We start from the raw sequence: 19,622 nt of genomic DNA on the forward strand, positions 1-19,622 counted from the left end.
CCCCCTTTTTTGTTACAGCTATTTAAAATCTTTCTTTGTATATCGCATGAAAAAATTAGCTTTTTCACCACGGTCAGGGCTGGCGTGAACTTTTGCGGGGCCTGGTTCTAAAATTTTATTTGCCCCGAAAAAATAAATTAAGACCATTTTATAACTGTACAGTTTATTTATATTATATTTATAGATTCAATAAAGGCTATTGTATAATCATATATTTCAGATGCATTACTTTTTACAAACATTATCACATAAAAAAACGTGTATTTATAATGGGTTTCTGAGATAAGTAAAACATTTTATTAAAAGTAGTTTAAAAATTCGTTGAGTATAAATGGAATTCATTTTTTTAATATTGAGAAAATCGTTTAATAAAATAATCTGTTATGCTTTTAAAAAATCGTCGGTAAATATCGATTATTTATTTTTTCTCTTGTAGTTTGTCAAATAATTGGGTTTTTTTTAACCTCCAAGCAAATATTTAAACTTTGAACTGAAAATTTATTTTTTCTTGATAGCCTTTTAAGAACCTTTAATTTTGTATATTTTAAAGATAGCATTTTATCTATTTAAATACTGCATAGATAAATCTACGCTTACGATATTTACTTAAAAAACTTTGTTTTGGTAAATTTATCGCTCGCAATTTACCGCCAGCAATTCATCGCATCAACAATTTATAGCACACAAATGCTACATTTTATCGGCAGGCAATACATATAACTTATATAAATTTATTGCTCATTCAAAATTGAACACAAGGTTTTATTTTTACTTTTCGCTCAGTGAATAAATACATTGAAATAATAAATCGATTGTTTGAGACATTTGAATTGGCCTAGTTAGTAAAATTATATTCCTACTACTGAAAATATAACTTCACTGTAACAGTTGTAAAATCTCCATTTTCTATTTATATCCAAAGATAACCTAATGAAAGATCTAAAACTAATTAAAGTTTCAGAACTTTCATTAGGTCAAGTCCAAAATACAAACTAAATAAACTTATCTCTCATGAGATGTTTGATGTCTGCACTTAGATATTACACTATGTTTTAAAAATATGATAGCTATCCTTACCGATATTACTATAAACTTATGATATTAGAGGGTTAATCAAAATAAATTCAAACTGAATTTTGGTCAATAGGAGAGCGGTAACGAGCGTTCCCACTGGCACGACACGATTTTATTGCTTTTGACGTGGATTTTTGACTTCTGAGAAGTGATAATTGTTTTTTGCGCTTTCCTTTTGGTCAAAATTCGGTTTAGATATGCTTCAATCGACTCTCACTTAATGTAAGTCGTAAACTTTCATTTAATTTATTCAGTTAGGTTAGGTTTGAGTTTTAACTGTTTAATTGTGTTTCATAGACATTTTAAAACAGCATATAATGATTTGAAAATTTAGTTCGTTAAATTAACCACACTTTCAAGCAACCAATGAATAAATGCATCTTATTGTTCTAAACGGTAAAATATGCTAGCAATCATTTGTTGGCTATAAATTGACGCAGCGGTAAACTGCTAGCGATTAATTGCTAGCGGTGAATTCCTGGTGATACGTTTTTCTAGATTAGTTAATGCCACATTAACTCTGAATCAATACTTACAGAAAGTTAGGCGTTTATTTTTTATGTAATTAAAATTCGTGCATATGGTGTTTAATATTTTAAGACAGTAATATAAATAATACCGATTTATGTTTGTTTAAAGACTAATCTATAAATATATACTGCAGCTAAATATCATAAAAATATTAATCATGCAAATTATCTCGTTTAACTCGTTATTTGAAAAAAAATATTGGCGTTAAAAATGTTTTTCATATTTATTTTAATAAGTTTGTTTTCACATTTTTACTAGATATCTGAGACGTAGATTTATTACAATTTATTTTCTACTAATTGTTATTAATATGTCTGAATAAATTTAAAAGTTTTATAAATATATAATATATATTTTTGTATTACTCTCAGATACTTTAAATTCTAAACAGTGTTTCTTAATATTTTTTTATTGAATATAAATAGTAAATATCTATAAATACATATTTATTATATTACTGATATCATAATCTCATATACACTATGAATTTGTCTCGGAGGTGGTTTTTATGCCTCACTCAAATTTATATACTTTTAAGCTAAAATCTTATTACAGATAATTGTATTTATGAAAATGCTGAGGTATTATCTAGCAACCCTTGATTAAACTCAGTTAAATAATTTCATACAATTTTAAATATTACAGCAGAAATTGCATAATTTTTTTTAATGATTTTTTAATGTTTACATTTTTAAATTGTTATTTCTATGTGGACTTCTGTCTCTAATTGAAGTACTAACTGAAAAAAATAAAGTCTAATCAATCTAATATGTTCAATATACCTCTAAACAGAGAGAACATATACATACGTATTTATTGTATATCATTATTAATCAAATTGTGTGTACATATTTAAAAAATAATATTTTAAAACTAAAAAAAAAATATTAAAATAAATGAGTCTACCGTCTCGGTACCGCATATTATTTTATGCAATAATCCCCAATATTCTTGGGAATTAAATTACTTTTCCTGGAATTGCGATATTTTCAAAATATTTTAATTCACGATGCGAAGCTCGCATTATATAAGGATTTTCGGTAATTGCCCTACCTAAATCCCGACCTATCCCAACGGCAAATTGCTTGTCCCCAGACCGCCCTGATTAAAGCGCCGCCAGTTGTTTATTTAAGGGCACACATACAATGTAAATTATATGCAAATAGTGCGCAGAGTCGGCGCCCTTTGTAATTTATCCTGAATGAGGTCCATTGAAACGGGCCCCGGGGCCCGTCCGGAGCTCGTCACGCGAGCTACGGGTCCCAGCGAGCAGAGATGCTGGACTAAATGATCGACATAATTGTTTGGAAATGCGCTGTGCAATTATTGTATGTATATATAGCTCAGCAACATCCATGTCATACGCGTACGACAGGAAAAATTTCGAAACGGTAGCGAGGTAAGAGGACGATCATTGACAGGATGTCGGATGGGTTTTTTTATTTTTGCTCAGAGGCCTTGTACCTAAATATGTACATATAAATACGTATAGTAGTAGTTTTATGAGAAAAATATTCGCAAAATTCTAAAAATGTACCTGTAATATTCACATTTCCAAAAATCAATACTATTTTTCAACTAAGTGGATTTACACATTTGCACTTGTATATTACCAGTGGGAAAAAACGCTTGTTCTTAGAAATCCATAAATAAAATAATGAGTTTTATTAAGAATCATATTTTTTTATTAGTATAACAAACAAAAAAACAGACTTGGTGGCCGCGCATTTATTTTTCTATATGTAAATATAAAAACTGTGTAATTAGTATAGATATACGACGCTCTTAGCCTTGCTTGCATATTGTATAATTCAGTCGATTTCGAAGATCGGATTGAACTCTGTAATTTAAACTTTGGATCTGTACCAGAGTTGACGTGGAGTAGAAAGCGGCTGCTTTCTCGGTCTTCTTAGTTTCAGTCGATGCTCAGCGTAACTCCGCTTGGTACGAGCTCGGTTAGCTCTCAAGTCGGAAGTATCATATTTTTAACGTTCAAAGCGTTATCATCAAGCGATTTTTACATTAAGTAAAAATGCTGCTTCTTTATTTATAAAATGTGAAAGTTTTAACCCAGAATGGCGTTTTGAAAAACAACTTTCATTGTTGAATTTTTTGAGAAACTAATGCCAAAATTAATTTTCATTGTTTTAATAAATGTATTATATATACTAATGACGTTATAAACAAATGTTTAAAAATCGTATTGTAAATTTAAAGCCGTGATAATTAAATAAGTAAAAGGTATTCCGTTTCCACTGATAAAAAATTGCAAAATAATTGTTTTGATATATAGTGATGAATTGGATCAACAGTATCGAAATGTTATTAATGAAACTAAAACATACGTAAGAACAATCTTTGTGTGCATTGGGTGCCAAAAGAGAGAACAGTTCATTGATCAACCAAGTTGAAAAATAAATAAAAATGTTTTCAGTTTGAAATGTAAACTATATAATGACTTAGTATATTTATTTCCCATTAAACCTCGTATACATTTAATGCTATTTAAGAAGCTTTTCTATATATTAGATATTTTTAATTATTTAAATTCAATATAATATAAAATCTAATATATTTCTTAAATTTTTTTTATAAATCTAACATAATATTCACTTACTTACTTTTCCCAGAAATATTTAAAATACATGTATTGTATGGTTCTTCTACTGTAAAAATATTTACTAAAATAAAACATACAAGAAAAGTTAAGGATTAATATTGATACTTTTTAACTATTAAAACAAATTATTTATTGCTATACTAAATGAAAGCAATCGAACCCAAGAAAACATTTTATAAATTATCTTTCAACATGAATATAAATAAGCAATGACTATTATTTCACACAGAAAAAATCCATATGTTAAATAACTGCTAGACTAAACAATGTTACCTAAACAAAATAAAGCAGTAAATACATCAACGATTGGTGTACACTATTTGACATTGCTTGTAATTTATAAATAAATTATAGTAACGTATATTTAAAAAGTAGAGTCTTAAATAATTTAAAATTACAATGTAGTTAATAAAGGCATTTGATTATATATGGATGCTATAATGCATTATATTTAATGAGTCATTAAATAAGCAGTTCTGTCATATGAATGCGTCGACAGTGTCATTTATAAACACATTACTAGCGATTGACATATTCTAAGAAATACGTTCATATGATTATATCTTTGATATATAAATAACTGGCAGATGTAAGGGAGGGCATATATTTTAAAACTTCAAATTACAAGCAAAATAATTGCATGAAATAATTTTTCATCCACAGAGAATTAATTGACTATTATAAAAAAAATTATGGTATTTTATACAAAAAAATAAAGCTGGGCTCGTCCGGGATTTGAACCCGGGACCTCTCGCACCCAAAGCGAGAATCATACCCCTAGACCAACGAGCCGTTATAATTTAAACAAATTATTGCAAATTTAATTAGTAAGTAAACAAACGTGAGTAATAAATAACGTTTCGTCATAGTGAAACGTGACAGAAGTGCAATAATATTTGCAAAGATGCATTTTCCATTTCGAACGGCTCGTTCGAGCAACGAGTCGTTCAACAAATGATAAATCAAAAAGATGACGAGTACGTTTTTTTTCATGATGTCTTCCCTCTAAGACGATCATATACAAAATTTGCGCTTTTCCACTTCAATCGTCATGACTTGGTCCATCCTAGCCATCCCATTTAGACCGTAAGACCAGCTGGGCTTTAATAGTATAATAATTTACACTCTATAAACGTGAATATTACGCACTGTTGTTGCTTATTAAAAAGGTCGTGGAACAGAAATTCAAAGCTTGGGTCTTGATGTATTATATGTCCCTGTTCCTTTTTTTCTTATTATTTTGATTAATAAGTTTTATAAATAAAATATAAATTATCCTCGCCCTGATTCGATCTGATTCGCAAAACAAATCAAACGATCATTAATCACCTTCTCTCTACGACGACGACACAAAATGACACGCGTGAAAATTGATACATCATTACTGAATTAATCATTTTAATGACATGCCGGCGACAGGCTGAATCATCTGTGCAGTTCGCCGGTCAACTGGTATGTGCATGCCCACTAATTATTTATGAGACTCGATCTCTTCGATTTAATTGCAAGAGTCTGTATGAGAAAATTATTGTGGAATTAGAAACGGAGATTTGTCGACTGGGAGATTACTGGACCATAAGAGGCTGAGGCGCCTTCCTTGTGTTCCGTGACAGATAGGATCTCAGACCGGCGAATTGATTCCGTGTGCAAATTGTGCTTTTTATATTAAGATTGTGTATTTCATGCTAATATACATATGACATATTTAAGACTTTAGGAACAGTTGTTTAATCAAATATATTTTTAAATTAATTAATTCATTAAAATTTATGTTGAAACAACAATTTATTATTTGTATAAAATAACGAATGAATATAATGTGACCTTGAGAAAACAGCTATTATTGATGTTTCATTATTATTTTATGAATTTTAAACACTTTTTACAAATAATAATATTTATTATAAATTAGACAGGCAAATAAATATAAATTTTATAGCTTAAATATATTTTATACATAGCGGTTTATTTTATATAAACGCTTATTATAATATGAGAAATACTAAAAACTTAAATTAAAATAGGGTACAATTTGTTGATTTATAACTATTTAATAGCTTACAAGGGAATATTAAAACATAAATAGGACTAATAGTAATAAATACATAGAATAAATTAGGTAAAATACTAAAAACCTTTAACACAGATAAATAAAAAAATAATTATTTAAAGATTTATATTATTAAGCCTGAAGACTATTAATAACTAATAATTTAACTGGGGAGCAGAGGACAAAAGTAATTAAATTTATGCCTTTCAAGCAAGATATGTTTAAGCATTTTAGATTTTTACAAAGATTTAGATTTAGTATTTTCATAGTCACTAAAATTATTCTGGATAGTATAGTATTATATATTATTTTAAATCAAATAGAGTGGAAAATAAATAAATAAAATATTAGTGTAACTACACACTGAGCAAGCGAAAAAAAATTAAATATTTTTTTCTGTTATTGCACTTTTTAGGGTCACAATGGCAGCAAGCCAAGAGTTTTGCTTAGAGTCCAGATGAATACTCAGGTATTTGGCGGTCACCCTCTAATTAATGCAGTTCCCATGTTCATTTGTAAAGGATCGTAATTTTCATAAGAGTGAACAGTCAGTTTCATAACAATCAAACAAGTTTTCTGCTTGTTATAAAAATTATGGTTTAAGTTTTCTGTTTGTTAATTATATTTTTTTATTTCATAAAATAATTATTCAAGTTTTCTAAAGTTTTTGCAACTTAATTGGAATAGATTATGGCGGCTCTGCCGTCAGTATTAGTGAGGGCTGTTCTTAAGGATATTTGTATTGAAAGTTTGGCGATCGGAAGTGACTGTATTATTGAATATTTATAGTTACATGTTATTTATATAAATATACAGTGAACGGTGCGCGAGTCCCGCACCGGCGTGCGAGCCCGCCAGAAAATTTCCCGTCACGCCAGTGTGACTAGAGTGCCACCATAATAAAATCTAAATAAATATATATATTTTTTATCAATAAAAGAAGCAAAACACAGTATTTAAAAATTTAACTTGGTTTCGTATTTTATACTGGCTGCATACTTAAAATTTTGTCGGATTGTGTTTGATTCACACATTTGGAATTTAATTTCATAATTTTTATTATTTTTTTTTTAAATGTGTTTAAAAAATCCATTCCGTTCCTTAAAACATAAACTTTTGATATATCCAAGTTAATTATTTTTACATCGGAGCTAGTAATTATTTTTAAGATTTAAAAATGTTTTAAATTTCTGTAATTTCTACAGAGGATGTGGACAGGCGTTAAAATTTGAACCTTGACCTTTTATTAGAAAGAATTTAAGATTTTTAACGGAATATTATTATCTATATATAAATAATCGATGTTAAAACATCACTGATATTTTCTCGTCCCGGTTATTGAAACGTTAAGTCAGTATTTTAAAATAAAGTTTAATAAACAAAAATATTACATAGTATGAAAAGGAATGCCCTGAGCAAATTTGTTTGCGGAAATCCGCTGGAATTTTACGCGTTATCGAGAGTTTATAAGAACAAAAAAAAATCTTTAAGTTATGAGCGTATTTTAATATAAGGTTTATTGTTTAAATTGTCAAGTGCTTTTTGTATGTCTAGCATTAATTCATTAATTTCATATTTTAATACAAAAAAAAATACTGGGCTCGTCCGGGATTTGAACCCGGGACCTCTCGCACCCAAAGCGAGAATCATACCCCTAGACCAACGAGCCGTTATAATTTAAACAAATTATTGCAAATTTAATTAGAAAGTAAACAAACGTGAGTAATAAACATTGTCTCGTCATAGTGAAACGTGACGGAATTGCAATAATATTACTTGAATGAATAAATTTTCCATTTCGATCGGCTCGTTGGTCTAGGGGTATGATTCTCGCTTTGGGTGCGAGAGGTCCCGGGTTCAAATCCCGGACGAGCCCAATTTTTTAATCTAAAATTCATAAAAATTATGGAATTGCTAATAATTAATTTAAATATTATCTCATATCAAGATGGCATTAATTATTATATATATTTTTAAATTCACATAATATAGAATCACTCGTGATTCTATAACTATTTTTATTTATTTATTAATAATATATATATACCTTGTTTTATAAAAAAGATAGATGACCTTTGGTCTTAATTCTTAACTCCTGTGTAGGTGTCTCGAATATATCGTGTAAATATTTAAGAACAAACTTAATTAGACTTTGATTTATTGTCTCGCAAGCGTCGCTGGTACACAATATTGGTTTTTGCAGAATTTTCATAACAACATTCATAATTCACGGAATTGACTCGCGGTCGAGCGGTTAAAAGTATAAAGAAGAACCGAAAGACAAAGCGGGTAGAATTTATAATACTAATATAAAATCAAATATGGATACGCCGCGCTTTGAAGAGTTGAAATCATAATGAATTTCAATAAAATATTTAATTTCAACGATTCTCGTCGCAGAGTAAATATCGTGGAGATTTACAATCAAAAGCCTGCGGTTAAATATTTTCATAATTTTGATTATATAAATAAGGCAAAAAAATGATCATTCTAGTTGCACGTATTTATGTAAGACTAAGTACAATAATACCTTATCTAAATTTAATTTAAATTTATAAATATAATTTAATATAATATCTACCGCAGCTAATCTAATTCGCTTAAAATATAGTGGTATATCTTAAAAGGTGCTTTCGCTAAATATTTTCAGTACGAATAATTTAGTGCTAGGAATTTTTTTAGGAAATAAGAAAAAGACAGTTTCATATTTTGTAATGAATGATACAATAAATATATATTTATTTCTGATCATCGCTGATACAGATAAATATATATGAAAGTTACCCTGATCTACAAAAAGGTAGTTAAATTTAATAGCAACAACTTCTAAATAGTTGCTTCTTGTTATTTAATATAATTCCTCACAAATATATATATTTAATCAGCGCGGTTTTCTGTCACTTACCTCTTATAATGACAAAGTCTTGTTTTTAGTATATACTGACTTTTAAAATAGTTCGTCACGAAGCACTTCTTCGAAATTTTAGCAACTTAGTTTCAATTGATCTCATTAGTTTTTTCTTTAGCGATATCCAAACATTGCATTATTTCTTTAGAGAATTTTTTTAACATCACAAATTAAATTATATTTACCAAATAATAATAAGGAATAGATCCTCTATAACTTTACTCAACATTTAATATGTCGTGCATTTTGGACTCACTGATATTTAGACCTACCGTTTTAATTAACGAAGACAGGAAAGGATAGACTTGTCAGGGCTTATAACGACCTAAGTGAATGGCAACTGAATGATAGTAAGCTGTTGCTTTCCAGGCGGCATAGCCTCAAAAACGACGTTGTTAATTCAATGAAATTGTCCGATTTAAATTAACTGCTGTGGTACGATTTACATCTCAATCGCATCTATGTAGATAGTCAAACAGAAAATCTACAGTTAGCGTTTAATGTGTCGTGTTTGAGTTTAAACCGCGAGTTTATCGGCAGTTAAAACTATTAATGCAATATTTTAATTAAAAATACATAAAAAATGTTCTATATATTGAAATTGAGTTGTAATTAATTTGTTTACGATTGTTAATTAATTTTATTTGTTATGTGCATGTATAGGCATGCTACACGGCGGCGCAAATGATTTATAATGTTTTCAATGCTATTAAACCGGTGCACTGTTATTAAATTTAGATTCTATTAATCATTATGTAAAGTCAACAAACAATACGTGGAATTCGGCCATTAAGAAACTTGGCTCAGAAAATTTTGGCGCTAAATAATTTTGGTTAAGGAAATAGATGAGCGGTTATGTGACCGCACATTGTTACCATCGATTTATGTAGACGTTTATAATAGTAAGATAATAACCATATGTTCTAAACGTTATGTAACGTTTTCAATTATAAAGTAGAATTATTCACTATCGAAAGTTTGACGGATAAATTAATATGTTGATATTTTTTTGATTTATTATATAGTTCTTGTGTGTAATAAATGTTTATATTTATTAACTAGTTAACCTTTAAAATTGCATTTAGTGAATTTACATATTATTATTGTCGTATGAAATACAAATTAACAAATATTTTAATATTATCGTTTTAAATGTGAGTCTAATACAACGTTAAGCAAAGTAAAACAAAGCTAAGTGAAAGCTCAGTTTAATGAGTTATAAAACAATGTTGTTTAACATTAAGAAATCTTTATAATTAAATGTAAATGTTTTTATTGAGTAAACAAGAAATACATTTAGCAAAGATTATTTTAAAATATTTATTTTAGTTTAAGAATAACAGCAAATACACGTTTATAAATTTTAGTTTTAATAGTTAAGTAAAATTTTTAACTCTACTTTATTATTCACTACATTAACACTTCACTACATTGAAATATTTTTTTATTTGTATTTATATTTTTCATTAAGATTACATATATAATATAATATATGGTTTTTTACTCCAATTTTTATATATTATATATCAAAATTCATACCAAAAGCTGCTACAAAATATTTGTTCTGATTCTCTTATAATATATTATAAGCAAATTTGCTACAATACCTACCGTAGTTATTTCGTATTTCTCCAAAAATGGAACTTCTTGACTTATTTCGTTATTTAGCTTGATTCGCCATATTATTTATTTCAAAATGGCGACTATTAAAAAAAAATTTGATGACGGTAAAAATGATTAAAAATAGAAATGTATTTTTGTAGAAAATTTTTTTTTTAAAAATAAAGTTATTTTTTACAATTTTTTTACATATGTACATATATATAATTCGTAAAAAATATGTTTTAAAATAGAAAGGAAAATAAAATAAAATTGTTTTTTGTTTATAAGTTTTTTTGAAGATGTGTTAGTTTTATTCATATTGACATAAAACTTGTTTTATAGTTAGATCTTTTAAATACTTCGGCTACGTTTGCTAGCAATCCTGATTCACTATCTTGTTATGGTTAATTCAGAAAAAATAAAAAAATCTTAGTTTTGTTTCTATGGGATATAGAAAATATGTCTAAAAATAATTGAATCATAAAAAAAATGTTTTTTTTATCATTCATGTGGAATATAAAAAAAATAGGGACACACGATAACTACCGTAATTTTAATCATATTGACATGAAACTAGTTCTAAAAAATCGTTAATTAAAAAGTTTTATAATTAAAATATTTATTTAAAAATATACTAATTTTTAGGAAAAAATAAAGAGGTCAAAATTTTTCTGAAATAGATATTAAAATAATATAAAAATGAAAATAGAAAAATGTTTTACACAATTTTATACACAGAAATCGACCTTATTCTTGCGGTCAATACCAGATCATTTTTATTTTGATTTATATGAAAATAATTAACTATTTTTTTAAATTATATTAACGCATATAATATAAAATAAAAATTATATTAAAATTCAATATTATAATGAAAAAACTTTTATAAGCAATGTTAAAAATATATATCAATTTTATAACATTGTTCCACTTTTTAAATTAATTTTAATATTCCAAATTTAATTATTTATCAATCTGAAACTCAATAAAATATAATTTATATAAAAATAATTAAATTATATTTTCCATTCTTACAGTAAAACGTGTCTTTTATATTTCACAAAGTCTCACAATACAATTAAGACAGTACGCAATCAATCTTAATCTTTCGAGATACAAATTATATTTAAAGGCTCAACTTTTATATCCTACTTTAAGCGCAGTGGTATTTTCTTATATATTTTAAAATAAAATATATATTATTATTCTACTATATTTCTAATTATATATTAAAAAATATAGTCAGTAAAGAGAATATATCAATCATTTTGCGATGCAACACAAGAGCATGTGTTAACTGTTGTTCCATCTTCAGAATGCACTCGTCGATGCTTCTTTTTTACTTATTCTCCACTCGACACGAATGATTTATGAATAATGACTTATGACACATCTTAAGGCGAAAGCCTCAATAATAATAACAGCCCATCCAAACATTTTATAGGCGGATAGAAAGATAATACGCTTATGACGCAAGATTTGAACCGCGGATTTCAAGAGGTCCAAATTACGCACGTAAAATATATATAATTATATCACAACGTATATCAATATTCATATATTATTTGCTTCGTTTTATTGTGTGTATTATAAACGATAATATGAATACAATCACCCGCTGAGTTACTTAATATTTTTTACTATTTCTCAACATGTTCCTGTATATATTATATATTATTGTTAACGTGTTCAGAAAATCGCGTGTTTTGTGGCACATGTGGCGAACACGATAAACAATCTTTTTATGAAACACTTTTTCGCGAAAATCTGATTTTGGTCATACGACATTAAAGTAATTAAACCGTTACACGTGCTGTTAAACTTAACATATTATATTTCACAAACATTTAAGTTTTCTTTTTCCTTTTCTAGCATTAGGCAACTTTTAAATAGGCTAATGCTTATTTTACTGGCAATTTGCAAACTTTACGTGTAACTATTAATAGTAGAATGCATTATGAGGTATGATTTATGGTATGCTTTTAAGAGTTTTGAATAAAGAAATTTATTAATCTGGATGTCAGATGCATTCTTCAAAAATATTATAAACAAGTTTTAACGTGATTATTATTTATTTTGCATCTACATTCGACTTAAGCCTTATAGTGTCTCGTATTTATTTTCTTCATTAATGAATCAGTAGAATTACAAACACAATGAAAGACAGGATTATTTACTATGTTGATGTATTAAGTTATATAATTTACATATTGCTTCATATATTGGTACAAATTGTTAAAATAGAGAATGATATTTATCAGCTAAATATAAACTCGAAACGAATTCAGAGAAACTTGTAAATAATATAATATTAATGAATATAAAGACTATACAATGAGATATTTGCTACAAATATAATTTGATTTATATGTTAATATACAAGCTGAATATTTTTTTTTAATACAGTTTTGATCATATTTATTGTTATTAAAATGGTTGCTTTAATTTTAAAGCCTTTATGATTTATTTCAATAAATTAGAATATATATTATATTTTTATTCAATTTAATAATAACTTTTATTTATGAGAATTTCACTTCTTATTCTCAAAAATAACATTTTTATTCTCAGGTACAAAACTTTATAAAAATAAAAAATTAAATATACATCATAGTATATTATAATAAATTATATAAACATGGCGAAAATAATTTAGTCTGAGCTTTATATTTAGTAAATCGAGATTATTTTACAATGTTATTAACTGTTTTTATACATTGCCACTATAACATTTTGATTTGACATATTTGTTGCCTCAAATATAAAATAATCTAATTATTATGTCATATTACACAAACAATTTAGATCGAATTTATATGAGATCTTATTATTTACTATTGCCTATTAATTTTTTTGTTATAATTCATGGCTTTCAAAATATTTTAATAATGTTTTTTAAAGTAATATTAAATAATAACTGGTCTTAAAATGTCTTGGATCGTTTTAAATTATTTTTCGGGCTCTATACTTTTAATTTATTGTAAATAAGAAAAATCAATTTTATCAATAAAAAATAAATTTTCATTTACAGCCATAATTTAAATAAAAAATATCAAAGTATATTAAAATTAAATATTTAAAGACTAGTACTAAGTTAAAATATTAAAAAACTGGGGGTATTAGTATTATTAAAAATATTTTTTTATTATAAATAAAAAACAATTATTTAGTTTAAATCATCCTTAGATCTAATCTTTATGTAAATTTTTTATTTAATGTTATTAACTTGTTTTTAATACTAAAACTATAGCATTTAATATTTTTCAATTTATTGTATTAACTAATTATGTTATAATACATATAATGCAAACTACTTGATAAATAAATTTAAAATATTCTCAAAGCCTAATAAATCTTATTTTATTTGAAATAAATATTATTGCTTTAAAGCAATTTTATCAATAAAATATATATTTTATTAACAACCCAAAATTTATAAATTAGTAAAAATCATATATATCAAGACATATTAAAACCCTTAATTGAATTTTTAAAAAACGGCGTGTTTTTGGTTAATTAATATTTATATAAAAAAATACGTAAAAAAATTAAATTAAATTAAAACATATAGTTATTACATCTTCCTTTATTTTATCTTTGTGACAAGTATCTGTTTTTATACTTTAACTTTTTATATTAATAATAATTACACTGATTACAAATCGTTTTTTTTTATTTTTAGATATAGACGAATTTATTATTTTGCTGCTATAATTAATGGTTTTACAAAAGACTTTTGAGAATCACTAAAAATAAAATTAAAACATTATTTAAAAAAAACTTTGAATTTTTTATATAAATCAAAATATCTCATTTTTGTGGTAAAGTCAATTTATACTAATATTATTAACTTATTTTCATACATTAAAATGTAAAAAATTTATAAAACAAAATTCTTGCCACAAAAATAACTTAATTTCATATTTTAGATGTACACTCTTATTTTTTACTAAATTTTTGGTAAATAAAAGACTTATCGTTTCATTTCATTTTTAGTTTGAAAAAATCTTTAAATAAAATATAGTCTTTACATATTAATTACAAAACGGTTATTTCTATGCGATCTAATTTTTAAATATAGTCGAATTTCTCTTTTATCTTTTTTTAACACTTTTTTTCGAATAATTTGGTTTTCACAAAAAAATACTGTGTTTAAAAAAAATATATCGAAAAAAATATGAAAATAAGTAAATAAAATTGTACAACAATTCCGCCGCAAACGTCTTATAATATATTATATTTATAACTATTTTTCTGATCTTCTTTGTTATATAAGGACGGAATAGTGTAGCCAATATCGTCTCAGACTAGTAACTATGAGGTTGCGGGTTCGAGCCCCGGCAGCGGTACTCGAATTTTTATTTATAATTAAGCACTATTACAAGGGATTCCAATCCCGGGATCCCGAATTCCGGGATCCCGGGATCCCGAACGATTTTCAATACCCGATGAGTCCCGGGATTATAAAACATAATCCCGAATTTTTCGGATTGGTTGATTTATCAAGCACAATCGAATTATTATTGACAACATCGTTATATTTCGTGTACAAACTTGCGCGAGTTGCACGTGTCATCTGTGAATCTTTAAGGCTGTGAATCTGAACGTGCTTTTTCAGCAGCAGGCTGCTTAGGAACCAAAGTCAGATCAAGGCTAAATGATAAAACACTTGATGCTTTGATGTTACTTCGTGAGTTTTATTCAAAATAATGTTTTCAATTAATTGTGTCTATGAATGTACATAGTATGTACATACATTGTCAAAAGTTCATTTTGTTCTTCTCAAATAAATATATAAGACCTTCCCTTTTTTATTTTTATTATATTATTTTCTATTTTAAGTCCAAGACTAAAATTATACGTACTTTATACATTGTACGTTATAAAAAACAGATGTAAAAATATATTGTATTATTCATTTTAAATTATTTTTATCGATAAAATAACATGAAAATTATCCCGGGACTGGTCCCGGGATCCCGGGATCGACTAATTGCAATACCGAAATCCCGGGATCAAAATTTTGGCCCGGGATTGGAATCCCAAGCTATTACTAATACAAAAAAACCGGCCATAGCTGCAGTGACTTCTATTGGTTATAATATATATTACACATAATAATAATTATTAGTATAGATGTCACTGATTCTCAGACTTTTACTCTGATGTTAATAATTACTTTGTGGGTATTCATTATATCTGATTGACTTATTCACTTGGTACAGATTTTTCCCATTATAGCGCATTGGGTTTGTTCCCGTCAGGTTACGATGGAAGGTTTTAATAAAATAATATAATATATTCACTTAGTAATTAAAAAAATTTACTATAATATATATCTCATAGTATCTAGAGGTATTTTTTTATATTATCATGATTTTTTTACAAAACTTACATACATTGGTGTAGCCATATTAAAACTATATTTTAATAGTTAATTTATTATTTAATGAAATTAAGATATGATTTAATTTTGTACCAAGAATATTTATGTTATGTTTACATATTTTTTTTGCTTTCTTCAATACAAAGCCGCCAGATGTTTCCAAATATTATTATTTTTTGAATTTAATATAGATGAATTTAGATTTTCAATGTCATACAACGCGTTAAATTTCCATTTAATTATACCGCGTCTTGACTCAACTGCTTAATTTTTTTAAGAAAGTCTTTCGTCCCACAGTTTGGAAAGGTCTTGTCACAACACTTGATATAATGCGATTAGTCACTACCGCAACTTTGGCATTAATGTTTGTGTTTCCCACACGGGAACTTCAAGGGAGTTCCTTGCGGTGCCACAACACGACTGATGTCATACGCAAACCGCGCTCTTTCTCAACAACTAAACATTGATATCAATTTAGCCCAATGTGTAATTCCAAACGATACCAATTACAAACGAACCGTAATAAAACTTGAATCTCAACAATGATTGAGTCCATAGCGTCTTTATTTTATTTCTCTTGAACACCTGGTGCATCTTAAAGTCAATCCCAATTCATTAAACGGTAAAGGTTATCCTTATTGAGTACCGAAATTCCCGACCTTCCCAAAACAATTGGCAATCCTAGACGAGAGAAAAATCGTGACCTTCTTTCGCATCATCAATTTTAATATCTCCGTCAATCGTCGGCTTTCATTGTTCGTCTTGATTACGTCTGAGGCCATTTTAAGGTTGCATCCTGCCCAAGCTCGAAGGTTCGCCACAATAATAATATATAGGCTCTCATGAATCATTTTATTTTGTGCGTCGATATCTCGGTCGTTACTCACAATCACTGTCAATTTTTTGTTTATCAAGAATCTGCCCAATGATTAATATTCTGCGGCATTTTTCGGCGCTATTATTAAATTAGCCGTCGCGTGAATGACGCGAATTAAAAATACATAAGGCTTGTAATGAAGTGCGATAACCAATTTGTCACACACTCGTTGAATACATATAACACACGAACGGATTGCGAAACTTTGAGAAAGGTTACACTACACTACAATTATTCCGCTCAAGTTGGTGCTCAAATAACAGAACGTCGAAAATAAATAGTTTTTGGCGAACGTCGCCCACTTGATAAATATTGACGGCACATATCGTCACACGTGTCTGTGACCTTTCAATTTAGCTAATATCACACGTCACTGAACGGTTCATAGATCCTTTCTGAGCGTTCTAGGAATTTATGTTCATTTCAATGTTCATAGTAAAAAATGAAAGGATCAATAGTGATACATTTCCTGCTATACGCAGTAGTTATGTATTTATAAGAATTATGCGCTAATTCACAGGAAGATATAAATTACATTGATGATTGAGCACGCGATAATCGACTGCCATTAAGTATCAAAAAAAGTATTAAACAGCGCTGTTTTTAAAGTCAAGGACACGTCATTAATATACGATGGGTAACCACATTTAGAGATAACCATCGATTGCAAGTAAAAATTTGATGGTCACATTATTTAACGGTTGTTTTAAAAATACTATGCTTTGCTAGTCTGGTTCAATATACTATAAGTTGTTTTTTCTTGTCTTTATCTTAATAGTATATTTACAACCTTTGGCTCTACCAAACAATACTTCAGATGAATACGTTGTTATATAATACAATACTTCTCTAGAAAGTCGTAGGTTAACAACATATATTTTCAAACATAAGGAGTAGAGAACATTTTTACTGGCATACTATAAAAACAGACGTTTTAGAAAGTTTAACTATATATACTATACAGAACAAAATTTCTGTTGTTTTATGTGTTTTTTAATATAGTATCTTCTTTTAGGCAAAATGATTCTAGTTATTAAAATGCTAACTATAGCTTGCTAGCATAATTAATTTAGTTATAAAAGTCTACTCAGACTACATTTTAGTAAGATCGAATTCCGTTTTATTATTGTGGAAGTTTTTTATATATATATATATATATATATATATATATATATATATATATATATATATATATATATATATATATATATATATATATATATATATATATATATATATATATATATATATATATATATATATATATATATATATATATATATACACATATATATATATATATATATATATATATATATATATATATATATATATATATATATATATATATATATATATATTATATATATATATATTTATATATATATATATATATATATATATATATATATATATATATATATATATATATATATATATATATATATATATATATATATATTGTACATATTTCAGTGAATTAAAGTCCTTAGAAAAGTGTCTGAGGAGAAGTGATAATTGGTTGCCTGAGTAGCCGTATTTATATCCATGGCTTCTCTATAGCAGATTTTGTCGTCTGCCTCTTTCAATGGGACGACTAATTACAGATGGGTAGTGAGTTTTTTTGAAAAAAAAACTGGTAAACGGCTGCATGCGTTGTCTTTTATCAAAGCGATAGTTAACTTTTGATGTATAACGTGTACCTTGTGCCTAAGGCTGTTAAAAGATTTCTCACGGTGGTGTCCTATTTCAACATAGAAGCCCACTTTTTTCTAATATGCCTATAAAAAATTATGACAAGATAAACTGATTATTTTTATGACATGATAGTATAAGTTGCTTCCTTCAATTGGATATAGAGTAGTTTATTTAATGAACAAAATATTTTTTTTCGTATATCCATGACCCCTTAATAGTAGATTTTGTCTTCCGCTTTTATTCAGTGGGATCATTAATTACAAAAGGGTAAAGTTTTCAAAAAAATGCAGTTAAATGGCTGCGCGTGTTGTCTTTTATAAAAGCATTAGATAATTTCTGATAACGTGTACTTTGCGCCTTTAGCTGTTAAAATTTTTCTCACGGTGGTGTCTTATTTCCACAAAAAAATTATTTATGACAAGATAAACTGGTTCTTTTTATGACTTGATAGTATAAGCTGATCGCTTCAATTAATAATAGTGTTTTTTATATAAGCAAAACCGTTTTTTTTTAACTTTTTCACTCTAAAACTATTAATAAAGTAGTAGTACTTACTTATAAGTTAACCCATGTTTTTGGTAAAATGTACTTACAAACATAAATGAAACTATGATTCCTTCCTCAGTTGATAACAACTAACTAAAAGTGCTAGTTAAATCAAAACTACACGTATTAGTTAATTCGTTAGTTTCACAGATTATAACATATAAAACAGTCATAAAAAATAATAATAAAATGAAAAATGGGTACCGCACGAATTAAATTACCACCCTATAAATGACATCCGTTTTAAATATTACACAGTTGCACTCTAAGACACTGAATTAAATTCTGAAAGTATTATATCGCTACTCTTCAGAATTTATGCAAAAATAT

At 27.0% G+C, this 19,622-nt stretch overlaps 1 protein-coding gene and 3 non-coding genes across 5 annotated transcripts in view; 2 read left to right on the top strand and 2 right to left on the bottom strand.

Moving 5' to 3' along the window:
* loh (thrombospondin type 1 domain containing lonely heart) overlaps window positions 1-19,622 on the top strand; it is a 263,706-nt gene that overhangs the window by 155,059 nt on the left and 89,025 nt on the right. The gene's annotated exons all lie outside the window — the stretch shown is intronic.
* Window positions 4,946-5,017, bottom strand: TRNAP-UGG (transfer RNA proline (anticodon UGG)). Its single transcript has one exon. It is a non-coding gene; the product is annotated as a tRNA-Pro (tRNA).
* TRNAP-UGG (transfer RNA proline (anticodon UGG)) lies at window positions 7,873-7,944 on the bottom strand. Its single transcript has one exon. It is a non-coding gene; the product is annotated as a tRNA-Pro (tRNA).
* Window positions 8,080-8,151, top strand: TRNAP-UGG (transfer RNA proline (anticodon UGG)). Its single transcript has one exon. It is a non-coding gene; the product is annotated as a tRNA-Pro (tRNA).

Source organism: Plectrocnemia conspersa, unplaced genomic scaffold, assembly GCF_051122295.1.
Source record: "Plectrocnemia conspersa isolate PC_06_02 unplaced genomic scaffold, ASM5112229v1 ptg000010l, whole genome shotgun sequence".
Taxonomy (NCBI): domain Eukaryota; kingdom Metazoa; phylum Arthropoda; class Insecta; order Trichoptera; family Polycentropodidae; genus Plectrocnemia; species Plectrocnemia conspersa.